The sequence below is a fragment of the Dermacentor albipictus genome, chromosome 4 (genome assembly GCF_038994185.2).
Source record: "Dermacentor albipictus isolate Rhodes 1998 colony chromosome 4, USDA_Dalb.pri_finalv2, whole genome shotgun sequence".
Lineage (NCBI taxonomy): Eukaryota > Metazoa > Arthropoda > Arachnida > Ixodida > Ixodidae > Dermacentor > Dermacentor albipictus.
The window spans coordinates 57,379,343-57,404,462 of record NC_091824.1 but is presented as its reverse complement, the minus strand read 5'-3'; the positions used below and the strand labels follow the sequence as shown (position 1 = coordinate 57,404,462).

At 45.5% G+C, this 25,120-nt stretch overlaps 1 protein-coding gene and 1 long non-coding RNA gene across 7 annotated transcripts in view; one reads left to right on the top strand and one right to left on the bottom strand.

The window, feature by feature from the left end:
• Window positions 1–25,120, bottom strand: part of LOC139059103 (homeotic protein antennapedia-like) — a 368,433-nt gene that overhangs the window by 140,841 nt on the left and 202,472 nt on the right. For 2 of the 6 annotated variants that reach the window (XM_070537004.1, XM_070537003.1), the window contains exon 8: window positions 8,440–8,473. The exons of the other annotated variants lie outside the window; for them this stretch is intronic. The gene's annotated coding sequence lies outside the window, so the exon portion shown is untranslated. The remainder of the gene's footprint in view (window positions 1–8,439; window positions 8,474–25,120) is intronic. 6 annotated transcript variants of the gene reach the window in all.
• The window catches only part of LOC139059104 (uncharacterized), a 46,626-nt gene that overhangs the window by 4,986 nt on the left and 16,520 nt on the right, over window positions 1–25,120 (top strand). The gene's annotated exons all lie outside the window — the stretch shown is intronic.

Sequence of the window (25,120 nt, the reverse complement as noted above, 5' to 3'; positions counted from 1 at the left end):
GATGATGACACGAGGTGCAACGAGAAAATGTTACGGCAATAAAGCTCATTTTGAAAACGTGCTTAAATACTCAGTAAAAGAAACGGGAACAAAACGACACGTTCTATAATTTGTGCAATTAAGCACAAACCAATAAATCAATGCAGTCGAATGACACAAAATAAATATATAAACACCAATTGGCATAAGAAGTGTTAGTAAAGAATGCAATGTGACCTTCAGTAAAGAAGGTTACTAAAGCTTCACTAAAATAAGCGTTCTTCCTAGAGAATGAGAGCAGCATTGCACGCAACTGCTGACGAATTGAATGCCAGCTGGAGTCTATTCTCGACACCACTTTGAAATGACGTTTTGTCTCCCAGGACAGGTTTTTTGTTTTGCATTTATGTGTATCCCTTTCAGCAATAGGCAGGACACGCGACTATATTCTCTCGTATTGACAACCATCCTGCCCATAGAGCGATGTCCGGCAACTGACCCGGTTAGCAATTTCACCGAGGCCTAACAGGCACCAGGGGGATACATGCTACCGAGTTAGGCAACTATTTCTGCCTAGCCAGTAATAGACTTATTCTCAGGTAAATAATATCATAAGCCCGGAGTTTTGTATACAGCACGCCAAGAACCCAGCTATGCAATGCCGAGTGTTTGCAGCTTTCTAGACTGCGGTCGTAATGGGGGTCGTCACGTGATGTTTTCCACTGCTCAGAGGTAATCGTCTCCGCTATCGTTTTTCTGAACCAAAGAAATAGAAAACCTCAGTACCCCATGAACAGGTACCTGCGATACACGCAGTTCACGCGATGGCTGCGTCCATTAGTGGAGAAAAGGGGACGGAACGTACATACGCATATACGAGTAAAACATTCGTACTTTGCGGGCATCGTCGAAGAAACAGCGGAGGACTGCTGAGTTCTTTTGATGTGTCCGACGCCATTGTTTGAGCCATGCCTGCATAAACTGTACCCTACCACGCGACTATTGCAGCTGGGAAAGCTCGTTTGCCTGAAGAGGCAGGGGAAATGGCTTCGCCCATTGCAGAGAATCGATGGCTCTAAGCTTCGTCCGAATGCCAGCAGGGAAGAAAAAAAATATGTTCACCTAGCCGACAGGATGCTGTAGGCAGGATGCCGATATATAATATAACGTAAGTGCATATTCTAGACACAAGCCTTTTGTGTACTACGAAACACGTCTCCCGCAGGGTCCTGAAAATACACAGAGAGAGAGAGAGAGAGAGAGAGAGAGAGAGAGAGAGACAGAGAGAGAGAGAGAGAGAATAAACATTTATTTGGCAAAACAAGTAGGAAATTTCCCTCGATGAGTGGGGCCCTCAGTCCAAGGCTCCATTGCCATGCACGAATTCGCGAGTCCGCTGGATCAGCTGCTGCTGTTCCTGCCGGCTTGTGTTGAGCAGCGCAGACTCCCAAGAGGAAAGGTAGGGTTGAGTATAGGAGGAACACCCGAAGGGCTAGGGCATTCCCATGTGGAGTGGTACACCATGGGTTTGGCCCCACAGTAGGGACGATTTGATGGGATGAAAGATACGTAGCATGTGGACGACTGGTCTGCAGTTGCCGCCAGACAGCGGCATCTGCTCTATTAAGCGAAGGATGAGAAGGGGGTAGTTATGACGGCTTTGTCGGTAGTACTCGAGAGTCTCGGTGTAGTGTAGGGGCTCTGGTGGTGCGTTGTCTGGGTTAGACAGCTCCTCCAATGGTGCCCGGCCAGTCATACCTCGGACTACCGCATTAACGCGTTCAGTAAACACGGACCAACAAGACAAAATTTTGTCTTCGCAAGCACACGGCAACAAAAATGAATTTGAAAGCGTTGCCAGGTAAACCATGTTGCTTACAAGGTAAACGACGCGGCCGTGGACGACAAGTCTAAATTTTATGCGATCGTGACAATGAAAAATGACAGTAGAGTAACTGAATAACGGGGTACACAGCAAGCTTGGTGAAAACACACGGACTAATGTAGAACTCAATATTAAATATTTCATTTTCTCTCACTGACTTCAGATGCAACGTGAAACCCGCGCAATGCTGATGTTTCAAATAGGGCAACCTCCGGAAATGTCTGCCCAATAATGACAGATTATTCTTAGTCCAGTCACTGGAAGCTGTCGTGTAAGAAATGAACTGTTATATCGTCAACTAACCGCCTTATACTCGCAGATGGTGTGGTGACTGAGCAGGCTCCTGGCACTAGAAAGTATGCTTCAGTCATAAAACAGGCCGCATAGAAAGCTACACGTATATTCCAACGGGTGGTGCAAATAAAACATTATTAGTTTGCTAATGAGTTGAAATAGCACGCAATTATTTCTTTAAACTGTGAACGTTCTTCGACGTCGCCCCGAGACCTAGAATTTAGTTGGCAGCTGCTAAGTGAGGGTGCTAAGTGAGGGCGCAGCCATGGCGAAAACAAGGCGACTCTATAGGCGGCTTGAACAATAGCAGCATCGTTCTGCTATACTTTTCATCGGCAAAGGAGTCAAGCGCTCTCGACATTTATTGAAGAAAGACCGCGTAGCATGGTTAAAAACGTTCGAAACTGCAACAACCATCTGGTGGAGCTGGAAATTTCAGGATGGCGCCACGTTTCTGAAACACGTACCACTTCGGCATAGCCGCGCTCCTATGAAGAATGCACTATTTTTACGAGCAACTCCGGCGACTTTTTTGGTGCCCACTGGCTTTCAAAAAATTGTTGAACATATGTTCTCTTTTGCACTCTGATTATCTGTACCAAACAATATGACCGCAAGGCATTTAGTTTTCCAGAAAATTAATTTTAAATATTGGTTGCATGAAGCCGACTCGTGCCCACTAATGTATACGACTTTTTACTGGCCACCCTGTCCCTGTGACGTCAGTAGTTACACTGCCACCACGCACACAAATGACGAAGCTGACTCCTTTTTTCTGCGAGATGACGGCTGACATTCACCGTTTAAAGAGACGTGACAACCGGTGATGCTCTTCGTCTTGCTGCATAACAATGCGTTGAGCTTGGGGCACGTCAGCTTCCTCGCATTGTGGCGGGTCAAAAACAAACGGCAATCTTTGAAAGCTCATAGCGTCGCTGAAATTGACGCTGTCTGGTTCGAAACAGCTGGAAAAGCTTCCCGTGTCGTCAGAACACATCGTCGGCTTTACTTTTCTCGACATGAACACCATGTGTGCTGCGCGTCTAGCAGAAGTTTTGTGTGTTTACATTACGGTAGTCTAGAATCTGACGTCATCGACTCATCGTTGACGTTACACGAAGCAGCCACCGTGTCGGTTTTGGGTACCTCGTTTAATGGTTACTTAAACTTACTGATGAATTTCTAAGCACATTGAAACCCCCTATTGGTGACAGGACTGGCAATGTCATTTGAAAATGACAATATCCTAATATGGTGAAAGAACACCGAAGTTGCCTTTTAAGCATATCGGCCGAGAGAGAGCGGCGCGAAATTGTTTATCTCTAAGGACATCGTTCAAACAATTTGGAGGGAAATTTGGCTAGGAGCTACAAATATATTGGAAAAGACAGGGTGTCATTATGTTGTGGAGGAACGCTGCAAACAATTCTGCGTAAGTACACCTCGTGATCTGCACACGTTATTTACCGGATCGGTCGGATAAAAAAAAAAAAGGAGGACCTGGGAGGTGAACGATTCAGATCTCATGAGAAGAGACGGCATGTTTTGTACACCTTGTTGCACTATAGAGGAGTACATTTAGCATCTGTTCGCTTCAGAAGACGTTGTGCACTTGCGTTGAATGTAACGGAGACTTCGTAAATTAAAAATGAGGTTTTGATGCATTTTATGTGTAATACGTTCCATATTATACATTTAAAGATTTCTTACGAACTAAATCTTCTACTGAACCGTTCGGTCACTTCGCGTAACTTCAAGTATGTAGCTAGCATTTCACTGGCTTGTTTTCGACACTAGCTCTAACCATCTTAACTGAGAAGCGCGATAACAGAAACGCAGAAGTATATGGATACGGCAGTTTAAATTTTTGTCACCAGATTGGCAGTGTTGAAGCTCACAAAAAAACATCACTGTGTTGTCTCAACCATTGGCGACGTGATCTAACAAGTTGTGGCTTTACGTACCAATCCATGCTCAGCATTGAATATTTTGAGGTTTTGAAGACTCATGTGCGCAGCCGGTTCTTCGTGTGTTAGCAGGTTGTTACGTGGAACGAAAGCGTGACTTTTACCCTTATGTTTACTGGTTTCATCACCGCTCCGTAGAGGAGCAGCCATGGTACTTCTCAAGACCGGAAAGTACCGGATACAGGGCATCCAGTATTTGAAGTGCGCCTCGAGCTGCCGGAGTGTGTATGGCAGTCAGTAGTGCTCGTAGCGTGTTCATAAGGGCCCTTATCATGGTGACAACTTGTTTGTCGTTGTCTTGGTTGCCAGAAGGTGAAGCGTGATTCGGCGAGCGTACTACATCTTGTCGCTCCGCTGGTGGATCTAGCCGTGGCAATGGCGGCCACTCGTCGCTTGAGGCAAAGATATTGGATATTCGTTCCTTAAAGAGGTCAAAGAAGCGTCTATCTTCCAATGGAATGTCAGAGGCATTAAATCGCGCATTTCGGACTTTCGTCCGTTTGTTTTTAAGAACAAATTTCCAATAATTGTCATTTGTGAGCCAAACGTTGAGAGCGCCATCCGCCTGTCAGGATATGAAGCTTTCATGTCTGCCACCTGTACCGACCGCAGCAAAGTCATCGTTTATATCAGATGTGATTTCACATATGTTTTACACCCAGTGCCACCTGATGACAACAATCAATATGTGTGTTTGACTATAAAATGCAAGAACGTCGCACTCACGCTCATAGGTGCCTACATTTCACCTTCGAGTCGATTTGACAGCTCAAGACTAGATGGAATTTTAACAGCGACACCTGGACCATGGGTTATTACCGGCGACTTCAATGCGCATCATCCGCTATGGGGAAGCTTAAAGATGGACTGTCGAGGAAGACGTGTACTATCCTTCGCGTCGGACCATGAGCTCTGCTGCCTAAATGATGGCAGTCCAACCTTTCTGCGGGGATTGACATACAGCAGCTGCCTGGACTTGACTTTTGTTTCAAGATGCCTCAGTGCCAGTGTGAAATGGTTCACGGACAACGAAACGCATGGTAGTGACCACGTTCCAACGTATGTTAAAATCGACGGCATACGCAAGTCACACTCTACTACAGTTCTTCACCACATCGACTGGCCTAAATACACGTCGCTCATGGAGAAGAATTGCCAAGAGATCCGGGACTGTCTGCCTGGCAACATCGAGAAGCTAATTAATGCCGCTGCTCAAGAAGCCACAAGATCTTTTAGGCCTATTCCTAAATTTTCTGAATTCGAAGCAGAATTGGAGCGGCTTCGAGCAATCCGCCGTCGCGCGGAAAGAAGGTACAGGCGCACCAAGTCTATCTACGACCTAAGGGAGGCGAGACGCATACAGAAGAAGATCCAGCGTCGGATCAACTCCCTGCAGTCTCTAAGATGGAAAACCTTCTGTGATACCTTTGATCCGCATAAACCCCTGTCACATATATGGAGAACAGTGCGTGGTCTTCGAACATCACCGCAACAACGCCACCCTTTCAAATGCCTGGCTCTCTACCAAGGTCGCAGGGAGATCGACGTAGCGGACGACTTCTGTTTCAAGGTCGCTGGTCTACCGCCATCGTTCGCTACACGTGATCTCCGTGATGTTCCAGCCTCACGGGATTCTCATATGGACAATCTGTTTTCCATCGAGGAGTTGCAGGCGGCGTTGGCAGCGTGCAGACGTTCCTCATCACCTGGGCCTGACGGGGTGACATACGCAGCTCTTGGAAACCTTGGTCACACAGCCCGGCATGCACTTCTAGACGTGTACAATAATTCATGGCGTGAAGGCGAAGTTCCAGCTGCATGTAAGTCCAGCCGCCTTGTGCCTTTGCTCAAACCAGGTAAATCACCCCTAGACGTGGCGTCTTATCGTCCCATTGCTCTGGCCAGTTGTCTAGGAAAGGTGATGGAGAGGATGGTGCTGACGCGTCTAGAGTGGTATCTAGAACATTACAAGTTATATCCTGACGCTATGGCAGGCTTTCGACGCGGACGCTCTTCTATAGACAACGTCATAGATCTTGTCTCGTCTGTTCAGCACGAAAAAAGCCTCAGGAGACTGTCAGCGGCGATGTTCCTAGATGTTAAAGGCGCATATGACAACGTAACCCATCAAGCCATCCTGGACGCCTTGGGTGATGTCGGCCTGGGCGGCCTTGTTTTTCGGTGGATATCCAGCTTCTTGAAGGACAGGTCATTCTTTGTGCAAACAGGGGACGGTGCGTCATCACAACGCAACACCTACCGAGGCGTACCACAAGGCGGAGTCTTGAGCCCCACTCTATTTAACCTGGTGCTCATCGACCTGGTTCATACCCTTCCGGAATCCGTCCATGTGTCGATCTATGCAGACGATATATGCATTTGGTCATCAGGAGCGACGCGTCCTCAGGTGCGCGCCAGACTTCAAAAAGCGGCCACACTAACATCAGGTTATCTTCGAGCACGAGGTCTGGAGCTGTCCTGCGAGAAGTGCTCTATAGTCGCTTTCACGCGTAAAGCAATGAAACCATACGTTATCAGAATTAATGGACAGCCAATTGCCTACGAGAAGACGCACCGCTTTCTAGGAGTGATAATGGACCGAGACCTTTCCTGGAGTCCTCATATCTCCTACCTAAAAAGTAAATTAGTCATGATAACCCACGTGCTCAGATTTCTTGCGGGAAAGTCATGGGGTGCGTCTGTGAGTGCGATGCTCCAACTCTATAACGCACTGTTCCTAGGTCTCCTGCGCTATAGCTTACCTGTACTGGGTGGGACCGGCAAGACCAACCTCCGTGCCCTCCAATCTGTACAAGCTCAAGCTCTGCGAATTTGCCTTGGTCTTCCCAGATGTGCGTCCACGGCAGCAACAATAGCCATCGCGCATGACCACCCCATCAACACGTATCTTCAAGTCGACACTTTAAGGATGCATATCAGGCACTTCGCCCGACTTCCATCGCATCATCTCGCCTCCCTTTCTGCCGCTCGACATCGTTCAGCGCTTAGCAAGATTATTGCTGCCAACCATGGAATTTTACCATCAAACTTCACGCCTGCAGCACGACCATCTCAACCGCTGTGGTGCCTCCATCCACTCCAGGCTCTTCTTGTTATTCCCGGTATCAAAAGGAAAACAGAGATGTCAACTTTTGCCCTCAGACAAACCGTGCTTTCAATGCTACATGAACAGCACAGAGGACGCATCCATGTTTACACAGACGGTTCTGTATCCTCTAATAGTTCAGCTGGAGCAGTGGTGATTCCCACAGAGTGCGTCACCCTCAAGTTCAAGACATCTCACATTACATCATCGACGGCTGCAGAACTCGCAGCTATCCGTGCTGCTCTGGAGTTCATTGCTCAGAAATCATCACATTCATGGTCCATCTTATGTGACTCAAAGGCAGCTCTTCAGTGTCTGATGTCCCCTTTCAACCATGGACCAAATGAGCAACTAGTCGCAGACATCCGACTACTCCACCATCACGCAATCAACAAGGGACACAACATCATCTACCAGTGGATACCGGGTCACTGTGGAATTTCAGGAAATGACAGTGCGGATGACGCTGCCCGGTCGGCTCATGATGGCGCCCAGATTATACCCATACCGCTGTCAAGAACAGATGCAGCAACAAGTCTTCGCTCCCTCGCCCGTGAGCTTACACAGAATCTGTGGAACACCAGTGAATTCACGAACGCACGTCTCCACAAATTGGATCCACGTCTGCAACTCCGCCTACCACCAGGGTTGCCACGAGCGGAAGCAACACTTCTGTGCCGCCTGTGGCTCGGCGTGGCATTCACGAACTCATATTCATTCCGAATTGGAATGGCCGACAGCCCTACTTGTGACACCTGCGGCTGCGAGGAGACGATTGAACACCTCCTTTGTGACTGTCCCCGTTACGCAGTGCGAAGAACAGTGCTCGTGACCACTCTCGCAAAACTGGACAATCGCCCCTTTACAGAGGAAAAAGCTCTAGGACATTGGTCCAGACGGGCTTCGGCATTCAAGGCCTTAAGGGCTTTGTTGAAGTTTTTAAGGACATGTGAATTGTGCGACCGCCTTTGAACGTTGTAGAGCGTAGTTTCGCGTTACTGTGTGAATTTTTTTCTTTTTATTTTTTTTCCTTTTCTTCTTCTTGCTCCTTTTATTCCCTTTACCCCTTTCCCAAGCACAGGGTAGCCAGCCGGTACTTACACTGGCTAACCTCCCTGTCTTTCCTCTCCTTTGCCTCCTCCACCGCTCCGTTTTATCTAGTAAATAGCCACTATAGAATATCAGTCACTTGTAAGCAGCAGTCTTACCCTATGCAGGGTGTCCCGGCTGTGATGCATGGATCTTAAAAAAAAGAAAACAGATAATTCCACGTAAATAAGACAAACTGAAAGTATTTTAGAGCCTTATTGACAAACCTCACGTATTCTTTTGGTCCCTCAGATTCAATTGCTTATTTCAATGTAATTATCTACCTTTGTCATTGTTGTTCAAACTGACAAGGTGTCAAATAGGCAGTTGCAGAGAATCGTAAGACTCGTCAAAATGAAATGTTTCCAGCGAGGTACACATGGTGCTTTTATTTTTTCCGGCGAACAGAAAAAGCCCGCGAAACGTGAAAAAAAAATATCGTGTGACCGGTCCGCTCGTGCGCAGCGCCCTGAAACAGTAGGTTCCTCAGGCAAGCTGTTCATCTCGAGCTCTCCGTTCAGGGCAGCACATTTCCTTGATCTTGATATGCAATAATCACCGGGAGCTATTCGCGCATGGTGAAAAGAACAGGCGTTTTGTAATTGCTGCCGCTCGGCCAAGGACAAGATGAACAGCTTGCTTTCCCTTGGGAGTGTTTGATTGTGCCGCTATCCCTTGCGCACTAAATATCTATGGGCTTTATTGCGCACGAGTGCGCAGTCACATGGTATTTATATTGTTTCGCGGCTTCTCTGTATTTACCAGAAAAAGTATGCACGTGATGCATAGTTTGCTGTAAACACTTCCTTTCTACGTATCTTACGATTATTTAGAGCCCGCTTATTGATATCTTGACTATTATAACAACAAAGAGCGCGCGCGCGTGTGTGCGTGTGTGTGTGCGTGTGTGTGCGCGTGTGTGCACGTGTGTGTGTGCGTGCGTGTGTGTGTGCGCGCATCGTTATAACCGGGTAAATACAGAGCAGGGTTGCTTGTACATATGCCAGTCACGTTAGGTGGATGATAACAGCAGCCGCTTTTTGTCTGAGGTCTGAAAAAAAAATCATGAGCTATTCCACTCTGCGAAAGTGGATGACCAGCGAAGCTGTGTAGCACACGAGAAAGAGGTGACACATTTTAAACAAAGGTCATCGTGACGAAAGGTACGCACACACATTTTTTTCGTGCATCCGCGTTCATTCGTGCTATACATTCGTTATATACGTACATTCGTGTTTTCATTTCGCGATAACTGAGGCACAGAATTTGAGACCGATATCACAGCGCCGAATGGCAGTGGGCCAATGTGGTCAACGCCTTCGCAGAGGAGGGGCAGTATGGGAACGCTAGCATGACGTGTGGCATCGGAGCCAGCTGGAAGAAGACGAAAGCGCGAGCTATATGTTGAGGAAAAGTATTTGAGACGAGATGACCGCACCGACTGGCAGTGGGCCAGTGTCGTCAGTACCTTCGAAGAGCGAGGGGAATTATGGGAACGCTGGCATGATTAGCGGCAATGGAGCCAGCTGTGCAAGAAGACGATTACAAAGACGCGAGCAATATACTGAGGACAAGAATTTGGGACCAAAATCACCGTACCGACTGCCAGTGGACCCGCGTCGTCAGTATCTTCGCAGAGGGAGGGACAGTATAGAAACAATGGTATGACGAGCGGCAATGGAGCCAGCTGTGGAAGACAACGACGACGACGAAGGCGCGAGTGATATACTGAGGAAAAGAATTTGAGACCAAGATCACCGCACAGACTGGCAGTGGGCCAGCGTCGTCAGTACCTTCGCAGAGGGAGGGACAGTATTGCAACACTGGCATGACAAGCGGCAACAGAGCCAGCTATGGAAGGAGAATACGACGACGAACGCACGAGCAGTGCCACGAGCCGTTGCTGACGAAAATAGTTTTTGCTCCAACAGATTTGTTGACGGACACGAGAAATGCTCGGAATCTTAGCTATAAACAGCTTCGCTGTAAAAAATGACAACGATAGAACGCTATAGAAGATGGCAGACGCAAACTTTGGAAGTATGTCTTTGTGACCACGAGAAAGACGAGCATAACTCCAAACAAGTACAAGCTTCACACGAACGATCAGGAATCAAAGTAGTCAAAATGTGATCGAACAAGTGACGTCTCAAACTGGAGCCAATGTTTCGGTAAAGGGACTTGCCTACGTCAGTGCAACAAATGACGAAGGTAAATCTCCTTGCCGAAATGTAGGCTCAGGTCTCAGACATCTGTTCGACCATTTTTGGTGTGTTTTAAGAAAGTATATTACATGCACGACTCGCAGTAACATTTATTCGACCGTTTCATTTGGCTGATTAGCCTTCTTGACGCGTGCATCACTTATGGTTATTGCAGAAAAGATAACCCACCCTGGTGCATACATCTACTTATGTTTTTTTTCCTTTGCATTGCCACACCCCACGTTTGTTATTGATGACATAAAAAGCTACCATCGAGAGACTGTGAACTGGTGTTTAATAGAAAAAAAGATTTCCTGGCAATTACTCGGAAGTAGAAATAATATAGTTAACTGTGCACTGCAGGGCCACATTTCATATCACCGTAAAGAAATGTTATTCCTTTTTAGTCCCCGTGGTTTCTGGTAAAGCAAGCTTACCCTGCCTGTGCCCACTCAGACTGAAGGTACTTCTGTGAAGAGTACGAGCACTCTCAGATACTGGATTTGAATACGGGGTAAAAATTTACTCTGGCAAAACGGACACGAGCAGTACTTTTGTCCGTGCAGTGTATAGCGTGAGGTACCGTGCTTTTTTTTTTAACGGGAAAGAGAGGTAAATGACAAGAAGCCAGGAGCATGAAATCCCACAGGTGCAATAAACTAACTTGCCAAGGTAGATAGGCATGAGGTAGAGGAGAATTTTTATTGCATTCAGCTCATACATAATGAAGAAGGATTGCGGGTGAAGCAAGGCAATAAGTACACTCTGCGCCCTTTACCCCCCATGAAAACAGACTGTGACAGGGCAGTAATACAGGCAAATGCCAGAGCGAAACTGGAACAGCACGTATATCGTTTTTATGAACCGGGGACAACGATGTTCAGGCAACGATTGACCTACGAGTGTGGTAGTATTCTCAGACGTACCTGCACGCTACGCCTCGCACGAACAAAAAATATACACTATCTCTTTATTGTTCCACAAATGCGCCATGATGACACGGGGTTACGATCCCGGGCACATTCTCCGAAATGGCCGTCACGTACAAAGCGGCGCTCCCTCTTTCTCTCAGGTTTGTGCCATTGCGGGGCCGGAGAGAGAAAAAACAAAGAACATGGCACCCGTTGCCTGCAGCTTGGGACAGCACGTGGCTCAAATGTGGTAGACATTGGGGAAACGTGCGATTGTAGGGCTGCCTCACAAGTTGGACAGAATGCTTGGGAAGAAGACCAGAATGGGCTCGGAGGATGATGCACGCTGGTCAGCAATGCAGCTTGCGTCTCTACGCCCTTGCGCGCGCGTGTGATCATGCTCCCTGCTCTCGAGGCGAAGCGGCGCCCTGAAGCGTGCGTAGAAGGAAATATTAGGCAAACTCGAAGGCAAAGCCTGTGTCTCTGGACGCGTTTTATTGGCGTGCCGGGGAGAGAGAGAGAGGGCTTCGGCATGCGAGGAATCCATAGCTCGGCTCGTGGGCACACCGAAGAATTGCTGAGCAGTCGAGTGAGTAACCCTTAGTTTATGCGTGTTTTGCCATTCCGTACTCTAAAGAAAAAAAAATATAGAAAAGTCAGGAAGAAAGAGAAACATCGATTTTTGCCCAAGAAATAAATTTCGAGAACAAATGGCTGTATAGGGTGATCCGGGTGCTGGCGATATTTATATTTGCTGCATAAAGGAACACATGTGTACTCGGAGGAACTGCGAAATCGTTGTCTCGAGCACGTTAAAGGTAAATATCACAATGCACTAATTGATACCTTGTTCGAAACAATTTAAAGGGCAATAATATGCGCCTATGAGATCGGGTGCATCATGTATTCTGGTGAAGAAAGTTACAAAATGTAATGGCAGAAAATCCTAATCCCGTCTTCAACACCGATCCTGTGTTCCTAATGACACTGCGCAGCACGCTTATACAAGCAATGCCCACTGTTCACAGCACTTTTAATACTAAATAGTCATACAACAGGAGTTTTCCCAAGTCCTTCACGAGAAACAAAATGAAGTCCTTGTTACTGCCTGTACTTGGTAATGCCACCCTTCCTTCTTTCTTTCCTGCATTCTTTCTTTCTTTATTCATTATTCATTTTCTTAATTTTTTTACGAAAGAAAGAGCGCGAAGGAACCCGCGAAGGAAAAACAACAAATAAAAAGAAAAAGAAAACGTGCAAGTATCTCACTGAAAGGAACATTTGTTTGTTTATGTCCTTGGGGTGAGGGGGGTTACTTGCATTCACACATATTCGCTAAAGGAAGAAAGAAAGAAGAAGCACGGCTGGCACAACTCGCTTCCAAATGAGAGCTGTCGGTTATAAGCAAGCCGATAACGGCGCAGCACACAATGAAGAAGCATCTTAACGTCGACGTCGAACTCGTGACTGGATCCCATCAGTGGAGAAAGCGTTTACGCCACTGGTCGTCTGGGAAACGTCTTGAGTTACGGCCGATGCTTTTAAGACCACTAGGCACGGCAAAGCGGCGGTGTTCACGCCAAGTTCAAAAAATAACGAACCGCTGTCTCGCCGCCGACATCCTAACGCCGATGGTCACGCCGAGGCTATATAGAGAGAGGCTAGGCATGAAATCGATAGCCGTAAATGTCGATGGGTCGAATGAAGTGCCGTATTAACACGACGGGGAAGCGCTGGGAACGTTGGCGATGCTATCTACATGATGTCCCCGCCCTTGTGCTGCCTGTGAAACTTTCGCATTTTTATTCTCATCCTTCCACCTAATTTTGGGACGAGCTATAAGCAGAGAAATGCGAGCACGGAAGCTGAGATGCGAACTGCACGGCTATCTCCACACTTTCACACGGTCATTGTTCAACAGAGCAAGTGTGTTTATGATCAGTGTGAAGGACAGTACAGAATGGAATGGAACGCCAGGTATTTGAGTAGCATCGCGGTGCATATATACACACTTTGGAAAAACCATCTTGTACACGATTTCAAACAAACATTAACGCTCTATAGCTAGTACCTACAGGCTGGCGGTATATATATATATATATATATATATATATATATATATATATATATATATATATATATATATATATATATATATATATATATATATATATATATATATATATATATATATATATATATATATATATATGTCCTATTTTATATGTGGCTAAATAGCAAATTTTTGTTGCATATACAAGGAACTTCGTAACACACTCTGATTGCATAGGACCTGTTCAAATCCAAAATTTTCCAACACTTATTAAAGCCGAATAAGAAAATAACTATCCTGAATGATCTATCTCTAGTAAGCTAATTCAGGCAGATATATTGAGCGATTAGTTCAACCTGCGTACCAGAATTAATTTACCGCTAGAGTTATCGTTCTTGCGAAGTAACATCGTTTACTTACACTAACTAAATATCATTTAATTAAAGGCGGCTTTGCTCATAAGCTGCTTGCAGATTTGAGAACCTGATTTATGCGAAGTCTTACTTGTTTTATTCGTATACCTCGCCATGTTTGCATCACGAAATATGATAGATCCCAGATTATGCATAGCTGCTTCGTTGAATAATATCGCAAACATTATATGTCTTAAGCTATGTACGTAACAAACCAGACGCTTTTGTCCCACTCGGTCACTTCATTACTGGAATCGTCAGTTGAACGCACAAAATAAGATTACCTTTTACTTGTTGCTTACTGACTAGATGCACAATGGCAAGGATATTTTGTGGTAAAAAACATTACACGCATTGAATCTAATAGTATGAAGGCACTTTTTTTCAATATAGCATCCACCCAACCACTTCCGTAAGTCATTTAGGAATTAAGAAATATTTGGTATTATATGCAATACTTAAATCTAGATTTAAGATATTTGTGTATTCGATTCGAGTGATATTATTTTCTCTTTATTCATATACATAAGGCAGAACTTACGAGCGGTGGAAGATCAGGAGAAAGTGGGTTACAGACGATACAAGTTATGCTGTAACTTCGATCCCATATCTATCATCCGTCTCATCCTTCCGCCTTTCTTTTCGTTATAGCATAAAGAAAGGAAAGCGAGAAAGAGGAGGCGAATTAAGCCGACCAAGGAGCGTACTGGTCTGCGTTGCATTAAAAAAAATAGTACTTTCTCCCAAAACGTCCCCGATAGCCCTCTGGCGGAGACCGGAGCCGATTGGTCGACACTGCACATATCATACATTAGACGTACGTACTCAACAGTCGATCGTACGCACTGGCAAAACGTTTGTTCCCTACGCCGGCTATGCTAGCGACGTCGGCGAGGCCAATCTTTCACCACGGAATCTTGCTTTCATCGCCACCTTTCCGATCACGTGGAGCGCAGCGCCGGGCCGAGCGCATCCGTGCGCCATCACGTCACCTTGGCGGGTACGCCTGAGCGGAATTCGAAATCCCTTCCTAAGACTGTGAGACTTGAGAGCGTCCCGAGGCCGCGCCACTCTCTTGGGGGGGGGGGGGGGGGGGGGGGGGGCAGGGAAGCGAGCACGGCCGAAATTCGGCTTCATTTCGAGCTCCGTCTTCCAGTCGTCGCTTCAGAGGCGATGGCCATGACTCGCTTTCACGTTACGCCATTCTCGTGCATGTGCGTGCGTTCGTACCGCGCTCTCAAGGAAGTTCCTGTTCTTTTAACGTTGCACGTTGTACTGAAGAAGATCCCGAGGCGGCAGGCCTCCTGCTTATACCTGCAGACCCCGCACCTCTATCTAGACTTCTTACGCAAACGATAACGTGTAACTTGCGAGTGCGCAGCCGGAAGAGAAGAGAAGGTGCGGTTTGGGGTGTCCCTGCTCTTCGCCCGAGCTTCTTACGTGTGTGTTTGAGCGTACAACGAGACAGTGATAAGGAGGGCTCACCCTCCTTCTCCCGCCTCAAACTGTTCCAACACGCGCGCTCGCGGTGACGGCGGCGGCAGCGACCGACTCCCTGACCATCATCCTACGGCCGGCTCGTCTAGCAGGTTGTTCCATTAGAGCCGTTCCTCCTTCCTTCGCCTCTGCGCGTGTCCGCCCAGGCTTTAGGAACCGCGGCGTTGCGGCCGCCGCAAGTTGCGTGGAGTGAAAGCACAACTCGCGGCCCCCACGGCCTTCTCGGAAAACGAAATCTGCCGCGCCTCGCGGCTGCGTATATAGTAGCAGCCGGCGGGCGAGAGAGGCGGTTGTCCGAGAGGAGATGGTGAGCGCACGAATCGAGGAGAGAAGCACCGGCAGACCTGTCTGCGAGAGAGTCCACTGTACAAGCGCTGTTGCCCTGCGCTGCCCTCGACTCGCCCGACTAGCTCTCGGCCCGTCTCCGACGGGGCTGAATTGCGGCGAATCATAAGGGCCGCCCAGTCACGCAATTACGCCCTAAGGGGGACGAGCCGACAGACAGACACGCTTCTCTCGGGTCTCGCTCTCGTCTGGCTTGGCCCCGAGTGAAATGTTTCAGGTACACAAGCGTATACACACGAAGCAACACTCGGCTGCAGGGCTCCCCGTTCTTTTGCCCAAGCGGGCGTGGACATGTTGGGTGGCAAAAGTCGTTCGTAGGCGACTGAACTCCTGCCGCCAAAACTCAGCTTGATCCCAGTGCAGCTGCTTGAGATCGCTCGGTCGTTCCGTCGCGTGGGAAGCGGAGAACACGTGTATGTGTGCGGGCGGGCACGTGTGTGTGTGCTCGCAGCGCCATGCGTGCGAGTGCATCAATCTCCAGGGGCCCGGCGGGCGCTTGCGCTCCACTCTGACGACGCGGCCGCCGACGGCGCGCTGCGAGAAGTGAGGTGGGTGGACTGACTGTTCGTAGAGGCGAAACTCGTCTGGTTGGCTTTAGTCTAGTTGTCGAAGACGCAGGAGACGCCGCGGGAAGTCATGCGTGCAGACAGGTAAGCCGGAGGATGGATAGTCAGCCAGCTTCCCTGTTTGTTCCTATTTCCTTCGTTCTTTTTCTGCATTTCTTACGTTCTAGAACTATCTTTGACTATCGTCATCACATCGATGTAAGTGTCGGTTGTTTTCCTTATGCGCAGGTCAATGGAATGTTCATTCGATCATCCATAACACCACGGAATGTTCATTCAGTGGTGTTATGTTCGTTTATTGTTCAATTTTAAGCGAAAACAGCAGGTTGCTTGTTTATGACATGACGCTAACGTCATCAATAACATTCGTATACTTTCGTGGCAGCAATGTACATAATAACGAAATTAATTTCTAACAGTAGCTACTACCTGCCTCAAGAGACAGGCTCAAAGAGAAGCATCAACGCTTCTCGAGTGGTTGCATGTGTCCCATACGCGTAGTTAAACCCATTAGTACTTGAAGAAAATGGTAGTTTCCTTTGTGACTTCGCATGAGTGCATCTGCAGAAAGCGCTTTCCATTTTTATCTAGACGGCCTCGTCTAGAGTAATTAAAAGCTCCGACTTCAGTCACAATAACCACTCCCCATTACTGTACGAAACGACTGGCAAAGCGAGAGAGTTGAGCTTCCCGGCGCGAGAGCTTCCGGCTGTGCAAGGTATAGGGAGGCGCGTACACGCGTTATATTATATATACATATAAAAGGAGAAAAATTCAGTGCTATAAGCAGGGCGACACGCGAGATATCCATCACGCTCCAGCTCCAGGCTGGCCTCCTCTGTGCACTGTCAGTAGCGAGAGTCACGCAAGCTGCCCTTTCCCTTTCTCTTCTTCCTCCACTGAGGCCTCCTGGCTTTTCGGAGAGCAGACAGAATACCTCTCCCCCCCACTTCGCAGGAAGAAAGACAAAACAAAGAAAGTATAGAAAGTAAGCAGATGGCGCAAAAGTCCTAAAGCACTCGTCGTCTAAGCAGCTGTCGCAAGTGCGCGACGGGGACGCGTAGTGGGAAGCCGGCTGGTGAAGATGTGTCGCCCGACAGAGACGCCAAGCCAGCACACGCGCTCACTGGTCGTTTGAGGCTGCTGACACGGTTGCGGCTTATAATCTGGCTGGGGAGATTATGCGGATGTCAGACAGACACCGGTGTCTGGTCGAGATTAACGGGACTTTACCACGGATGTGGAGGCATCCACTAGGCGCGTAAAACGAACAAGTCGTTCATGACGTCCGCTTAGAAATTTACTATACAGCTCGAAACTTGCGAGTTCGGTAATACTGCATAATTTTAGTGTGCATAAGGCGATAATTGGCTATACCACAATTAGGTCCCATCATTTTGATGATTGAAGAGGGGCGGGCACAATTTGCACGAAATATTGCACTGTGATGCTTTATAATAACAAATGCTCAATGACTAACTTATGTGCTTTAGAGGACATGTCCCAGTTTTGGAATTGAGAATGAGCGATAATGAATTCATATTTATTTAGCGTAAATCCTGCGGTTGACAAAAATTTCCATTAAAAAACGCTTATTTCTTCTACATTTATCTTTTCTACTTTGCACAGTGAGCGTAAGAAGAATAAAAACAATAAACGCGAACTATGTATCGCGGAATATTATTCGTTATGTCAACCAAGCAGCTTTTCTATACTTAACATTTCTGAATAATTCTCTGGAAGCCCATGATTTCGGACAATTACGCAAACATTGACTTTTTCACATTGTAAGTTTTCATTGAGTCATTAGATGTTGCGCAAATTAGTGACAAGAATTTTAAATGTGTTCACACGAACCTATTCTTAATTCAGAAGATCAAAGAATTCGTTGGGCAAGTTAGATATTGTCAAAAAGTGGCATTTGTAGAAATAATTATGTAGAGAAAAGCAGAAAGTTGGGCAAGTTGGATATCATAAGGGATTCATGTTAAGCTAGTTGATGCTGCATTTGTACAGCGAAACAACGCGGAAGGTGTGGACAATGAAAGAAAAACGACACAGCGTATGTGTTGCTGATCTTTGACTTTCCTCATCCAATTTGATATCATGTTGCAGTGCTTATTGTAAAAGAAATAATGTTAAGAAGAGCACAAAATTGAGGAAGTCGCATAATAATGCCCTTTGTACGAGAAATTATGTTCAGGAGAGTAAATAACTGCCAACTTGGGTATCATGTAACAGTGCTCTTTGAACAAGAAATTATGTTCAAAAGTGCCGAGAATCGGGCAAGTTAGATATCCTGTCACAGTGCTCTTTCTGCAAGAAATTGTGTGGAGAAGAACAGAGCATTTGGCATGTTGGCCATTAGGCAACAGTGCCCTTTTTGCAAGGAATTATGTTCTGAAGAGCAGAAAATTGGGAAGTTGGCCATTATGCAACCATGGTCTTTGTATAGGAAATTATGTTCAGAAGAGCACAGAATGGGGCAAGATGTATATGATGTAACAGCGCCCTTTGTGCTGAAAATTATGTTCAAAAGAGCATAGAATTAGGCAAGTTGGATATCATGTACAGTACCCTTTCTACAAGAAATTATGCTCAACAGAGCAGAGAATCGGGCAAGTTGAATATGATGTAACAGTGCCCTTTCTCCAAGAAATTGTGTTCAGAAGAGCACAGAATTGGACAGGTTGGACATTATGCAACAGTGGCCTTTTTACAAGAGAGTGTGTTCAGCAAAGCAGAAAACTGGGCAAGATGAATAAGATGTAAGAACGCTCTTTGTATGGGAAATGACGTTCAGAAGAACAGTCAATGTTCGATATCATACAACATCGTCCTTACTGCAAGAAATTATGTTCAACAGAGCAGAGAATTTGGAAATATCCATATGACGTAACAGTGCTCCTTGTACGGAAAGTTATGTTCAGAAGAGCAGAGAATTGGGTAAGTTGGATATCATCTAACAGTGCCCTTTCTACAGGAAATTGTGTTCCGCAGAGCAGAGAATTGGCCCAGAAGTATATGATGTAACAGTGCTCTTTCTGCGCGAAATAATGTTCAGAAGAACATTTAATTGGATAAGATGGATATTATTTAACAGCGCACTTTCTGCAAGAAATTGTGTTCAGAAGAGCAAAGAATCGGGCAAGTTGGATATCATGTAACAGTGGCCTTTCTGCAAGAAATTGTGTTCAGAAGTGCAGAGAATTTAGCGAGTTGGCCATTAGGCAACAGTGGTTTTTTTACAAGAATTTCTGTTCAGGAGAGCAGAAAATTGGGCAAGATGTATTTGATGCAAGAGTGCTCTTTGCAAGAGAAGTAATGTAGAAGAGCAGGCAATTACGCAAGATTAATATCATGCAGCAGTGCCTTTTCTATAAGAAATTATGTTCCGAAATACAAAGAATTGGGTAAGCTGGACATTATGCAACAGCGCAGTTTTTACAAGAAAATATATTCAGGAGAGCCAAAAAGTGGAGAAGATGAAGTTTATGTAACAGCGCTTTGTCTGCGGGAAATTATGTTCAGAAGAACAGAGAGCAGTTCAATGTTCGATATCACTTAATAGTGCCCTTCGTACGTGAAATTATGTTCAGAAGAACAAAGAATTGGGCAACTTGGATATAGTGTAACTTCTCTTTGTAAGAGAAATAATGTTCAGAGGAGTAGAGAATTGGGGAAGTTAGATGGCAGATAATAGTGCTCTTCGTACGATAAATTATTTTCAAAAGGCCAGAGAATTGAACAAGGTGCATATAATGTAACAGTGCTCTTCGTATGGGAAATTATGTTTAGAAGAGCAGGGAATAGGGGAAGTTGGACATTATTCACCCGTGCTCTTTGTATGGGAAATTATATTCAGAAGAGCAGAAAATTGGGCAAGATGGATATGATGTAACCGCGTTCTTTGTACTGGAAATTATGTTGAGAAGAGCATAGAATTAGGCAAGTTGGATATCATACAACAGTGCCCTTTCTACAAGAAATTGTGCTCATAGAGCAGAGAATCGTGGAGTTGGATATTATGTAACAGGGCCCGTTCTGCGAGAAATTTTGTTCAGATGCGCAGGAAAATTGGGCTAAACATGCTGTAAGAGCGCTCTTTTTAAGGTAAATTATGTTCAGAAGAACAGAGAATTGGTCAATGTTCGATGTCATGCAACAATGCCTTTTCTACAAAAAATCATGTTATACAGAGCAGATAATTGTTCAAGATGCATATTAAATAATGCTTTCTTTACGGGAAATAATGGTCAGAAGAGCATAGAATAAGGTAAATTGGATGTGATGCAACAGTGCCCTTTTTAGAGGAAATTATGTTCACTTGAGCAGAGAATTGGACATGTATATGATGTAACAGTGCTCATTGTACGGAACATTATGTCAGAAGAGCAGAGAATTGGGCAAATTATATACAGTGAAAGCTCGTTAATTCGAACTTCAATAATTCGAATTTATGGATAATTCGAACTGTACAATTTGGTCCGGCCAAGCTCCACAGAAGTCTATGTATAAAAAAGTCCGTTAATTCGAACGCGAGAAGGTTCCCTCACGGATATTTCGAACTACGCTCACCTGGCACACGGCCAAAGAAAAGCGCCTACTTCCTACACACAAGGCTGTATTGCCTCCGGAACGGAGAGAACGGCGAGAGAAGGCAAAATTGGAAAAAAATCTAACCGACGCGGGGTCAGCCAGAAGGCAGTGGCGGCTGCCGCCTTTCCGTTCTACGTAACCTCCAAGACTTCTTGCCCGTTGCGAATCTCGGAGGCTTTGCAAATCTTGTACAGCTGCTAATGTTGTGCGGAGATGGCACGGCAAGCGCCAAAACACAGCGAATCAAGTACGTCGCAGCTGCGCTTGCAATCAAGAACCAACGAATCAGGGCCTTCGCCACCTTCACATGTTCGGCGTCTTTGTCTCGGCAGTCTTCATCGGTTGTGCACCTCTGTTTTCAGCTTAGGAGGTATCGGCCGTCGCGAATCATTGTGATAGTGTTAAGCCTCGGCTAACGTTCGTTTCGGTGGACATCGGTGGTGTGGCACAGTCGGACCCAGAGCTTCGACTTGAAGATGACGTGTGCCCGCGGCACACGCCATCACTTTCTGACACGCCAAATTTCTGACATGCCCTACTGCTTCCAAATCGCAGTGTACTGTTGCTCTCCTTCACTTTCGTTAGTTCGAACTTTCGTTAATTCGAACTGAAGCGGCTTCCCCTTGCGGTTCGAATTAACGAGCTTTTACTGTATCATATAACAGTGCTCCGTGCACAAGAAATTGTGCCCAGAAGAACAGACGTGGGAAATTTGAATGTGGCACAACAATGTTCTTTGTACAAGAATCGATGTTCAAAAAAGGCACAAGTGGGCAAGTTGGATATCATGTAACAGTGTCCTGTCTACAAGAAATTGTGTTCAGAAGAGCGGAGAACTGGGCAAGTTGGATGTTATGCAACAACAGCGTCCTTTCTACAAGAAAGTGTGTTCATAAGAGCAGAAAATTAGGCAAGATGAACATGATGTAAGAGCGCTCTGAACGGAACGTTGTGTTCAGCAGAGCAGAGAATTGGGCAAGTTGTATATCATATAACAGTGCCCACTCCACAAGATATTGTGCCCAGAAGGACAGACTTGGGAAAGTTGGATGTGCCACAACAATGTCCATTGTGCAAGAAATTATGTTCAAAAAGCACAGAATTTGGCAAGTTTGATATCATCTGACATTTCCTTTTCTACAAAAAATTGCGTTCAGAAGAGCAGCGAATTGGGCAAAATGTACATGATGTAACAGTGCGCTTTTGTACGGGAAATTATGATCAGAAGAACATAGAATTGGGCAAGTTGGATATCATCTAACAGTGCCCTTTCTACAAGAAGTAATGTTCAGCAAAGCAGAAAATTGAGCAAATTGGATATCATCTACCATTGCCCTTCCTACAAGAAATTTTGTTCAGAAGAGCAGATAATTGGGCAAAATGTATATGACGTAACAGTGCTCTTTGTATGAGAAATTATGTTCAGCAGAGCAGAGAATTGGGCAAGATGTATATGATGTAACAGTGCTGTTTTGTACGGGAAATTATGATCAGAAGAGCATAGAATTGGGCAAGTTGGATATCATCTAACAGTGCCCTTTCTGCAAGTAATGTTCAGCAAAGCAGAAAATTGGGGAAGATGTATATGATGTAACAGTGCTCTTTGTACAGGAAATTATGTTCAGAAGAGCACAGAATTGTGCAATTTGGATATAATGTAAAAGTCACTTTTTACAAGAAATTGTGTTCAGAAGAGCAAAGAATCGGGCAAGTTGGCCATTATGCAACAGTGCCCTTTTTACAAGAAATTGGGTTCAGGAGAGCCGAGAATTGGGCATGAGGTATGCGATGCAACAGTGCTCTCTGTACGAGAAATAATGTTGAGAAGAGCAGAGGATTATGCAAGGTGGATATCATGCAGCAGTGCTTTTTCTACAAGAAATTATTTTTGAGAAAAGCAAAGAATAGCGCAAGCTGGCCATTATGCCACAGTGCCTTTTCTACAAGAAATTGTGTTCAGAAGAGCAGAGAATTGGGCAAGATGTATATGATGTAACAGTGCTCTTGTACGGGAAAGTATGTTCAGAAGAGCAGAGAATTGGGCAAGTTGCACATTATGCAACAGTGGTCTTTGTATGGAGAAGTATGTTCAGAAGAGCAGAGAATTGGGCAAGACGTTGGTGATGGAACAGCGTTCCATCTACGGGGAATTATGTTCAGAAAGACAGAGACATGGGCAATGTTCGATATCACATAATAGTGGTCTTCATACGAAAAATTATGTTCAGAAGAACAAATAATTTGGCGAGTTGGATATTGTGTAACTGCTCTTTGTACGAGAAACAATATTCAGAAGGGCAGATAATTGTGGAAGTTCGATATCAGATAATTGTGCTCTTCGTAAGAGAAACTATGTTCAGAAAAGCAGAGATTTGGGCAAGGTGTATATCATGTAACATAGCTCTTTGTAGGGAAAATTATGTTCAGTATAGCATAGAATTAGGAAAATTGAATCATGCAACAGTGCTCTTTTTACAAGAAATTATTCTCAAGTGAGCAGAGAATCGGGCAAGTTGGATATCATGTAACAGTGCCGTTTCTGCAAGAAATTGTCTTCAGAAGAGCAGAGAATTAGGCAAGTTGGACATTATGCAACAGTGCCCTTTTTACAAGAAATTGTGTCCAGAAAAGCAGAAAATTAGGCAAGATGAATATGATGTAAGAGCGCGCTTTCTATGACAAATTATGTTCAAAAGAACAGAGAATTGACCGAGAATTATGTTATACAGAGCAGAGAATTGGTCAAGATGCATATTATGTAACAGTGTTTTTTGTACGGGAAATTATGGTCGGAAGAGCATAGAATTAGGCAAATTTAATATGATGTAACAGTGCCCTTTCTACAAGAAATTATGTTCACTTGAGCAGAGAATTGGACTACATGTATATGATGTAACAGTGCTCATTTTAGGGAAAATTATGTCAGAAGAGCAGAGGATTGGACAAATTATATATCATATAACAGTGCTCCCTGTACAAGAAATTGTGCCCAGAAGAACAGACTTGGCAAATTTTGGGAAAACGTTTATTGGTGCTGAAGGAACTAAGGTGCCAGTCCGGGCCTCTTTGGAACTATATACCATGTCTCCTGGCTCAGCACATTCGTGATACATTGCAGCATGCAGAAGCTGCCACCATATTTATTCGAGCTGCCGGGACGCTTCCTTGGTGGTAACTTTGAACATATTACGCTTCCGAAAGCGGAAGTGGCATGGAACTTCCGCGAGGTACGCGTATTCGAGGGTCAGGCTCTGAAGCTTTTCAAGGTTGGGAAGTCTGGGTCCCTGTTAATGTAACGTCTATACTGCATGTATGTATGTGTGTTTGTGTGTGTACGTGTGTACGTCTGTCGTTTTCGTATGAAAAGTCGGCAATGTTCCAAAAAACTTCCTGGCATTATTCATCAAACAAATCCCAAGGCTGTGTTGCACTTGTGTAACATCTACCACTTGAAACTGCGCGCGACATTCTTGTCCCGCGGAGAAACAGTATATGCGTATTGCGCGCAGCGAAGTCGCTGAAAACTACAGTTTTCACGATGAAAGCTTTTGAAAACTATAGACCTTAAGGAGACTTCTGAGCATATTGAGTGGGTTTTATTATGTGTACATTTATATACTGTTTGTGTGCGTTTTTGCTCACTGTGTATGTCATATCTTTCATCCAACACCTGGAATTCCACGCTTGGTTGACCCCTGCTGCCTAGCTCTGTTAAGTGCATGCAGGATGTGTTTGCAGAAAGAAGTGTGGGCGCGGCCCAGCGAGCCTTTAAATTCAGCTGACTTGTATTGCGCTGCCTCTCCCGCTCTTTTTTAGGGTCTTAACAGTCCTCAACAGGCAAAATGATAGTCCTGGGTTTTTGTACACAGGAGTTCGTGCGCTCTTAGATGTCCTCCCAATTCTTGGTGAACTGCAACCCATTGTTTACGTAAGTAGTGCAGAAGCTTGCATGTATATATTAATCTTTGTGAGTGTATGTATTGACAGTTAGTTATTTTCAATGTATCTGCAAGCGCCTTTGCTGTCGGATGATATTCGGATGTACGCGTTATTTACAGCAGCCACCCGCGTTATTCTACAGCTAATGGCTGTCAGAGCTGGAGAAAAATCGCGAGTGCCTGCCGATGACTGAGTGGATGTGACAGTGGACACAAATTCCTGCTCATTTATGAAGAAACCGTTAAAACTTCTGTCTGGGCGAGTTGGTGCATA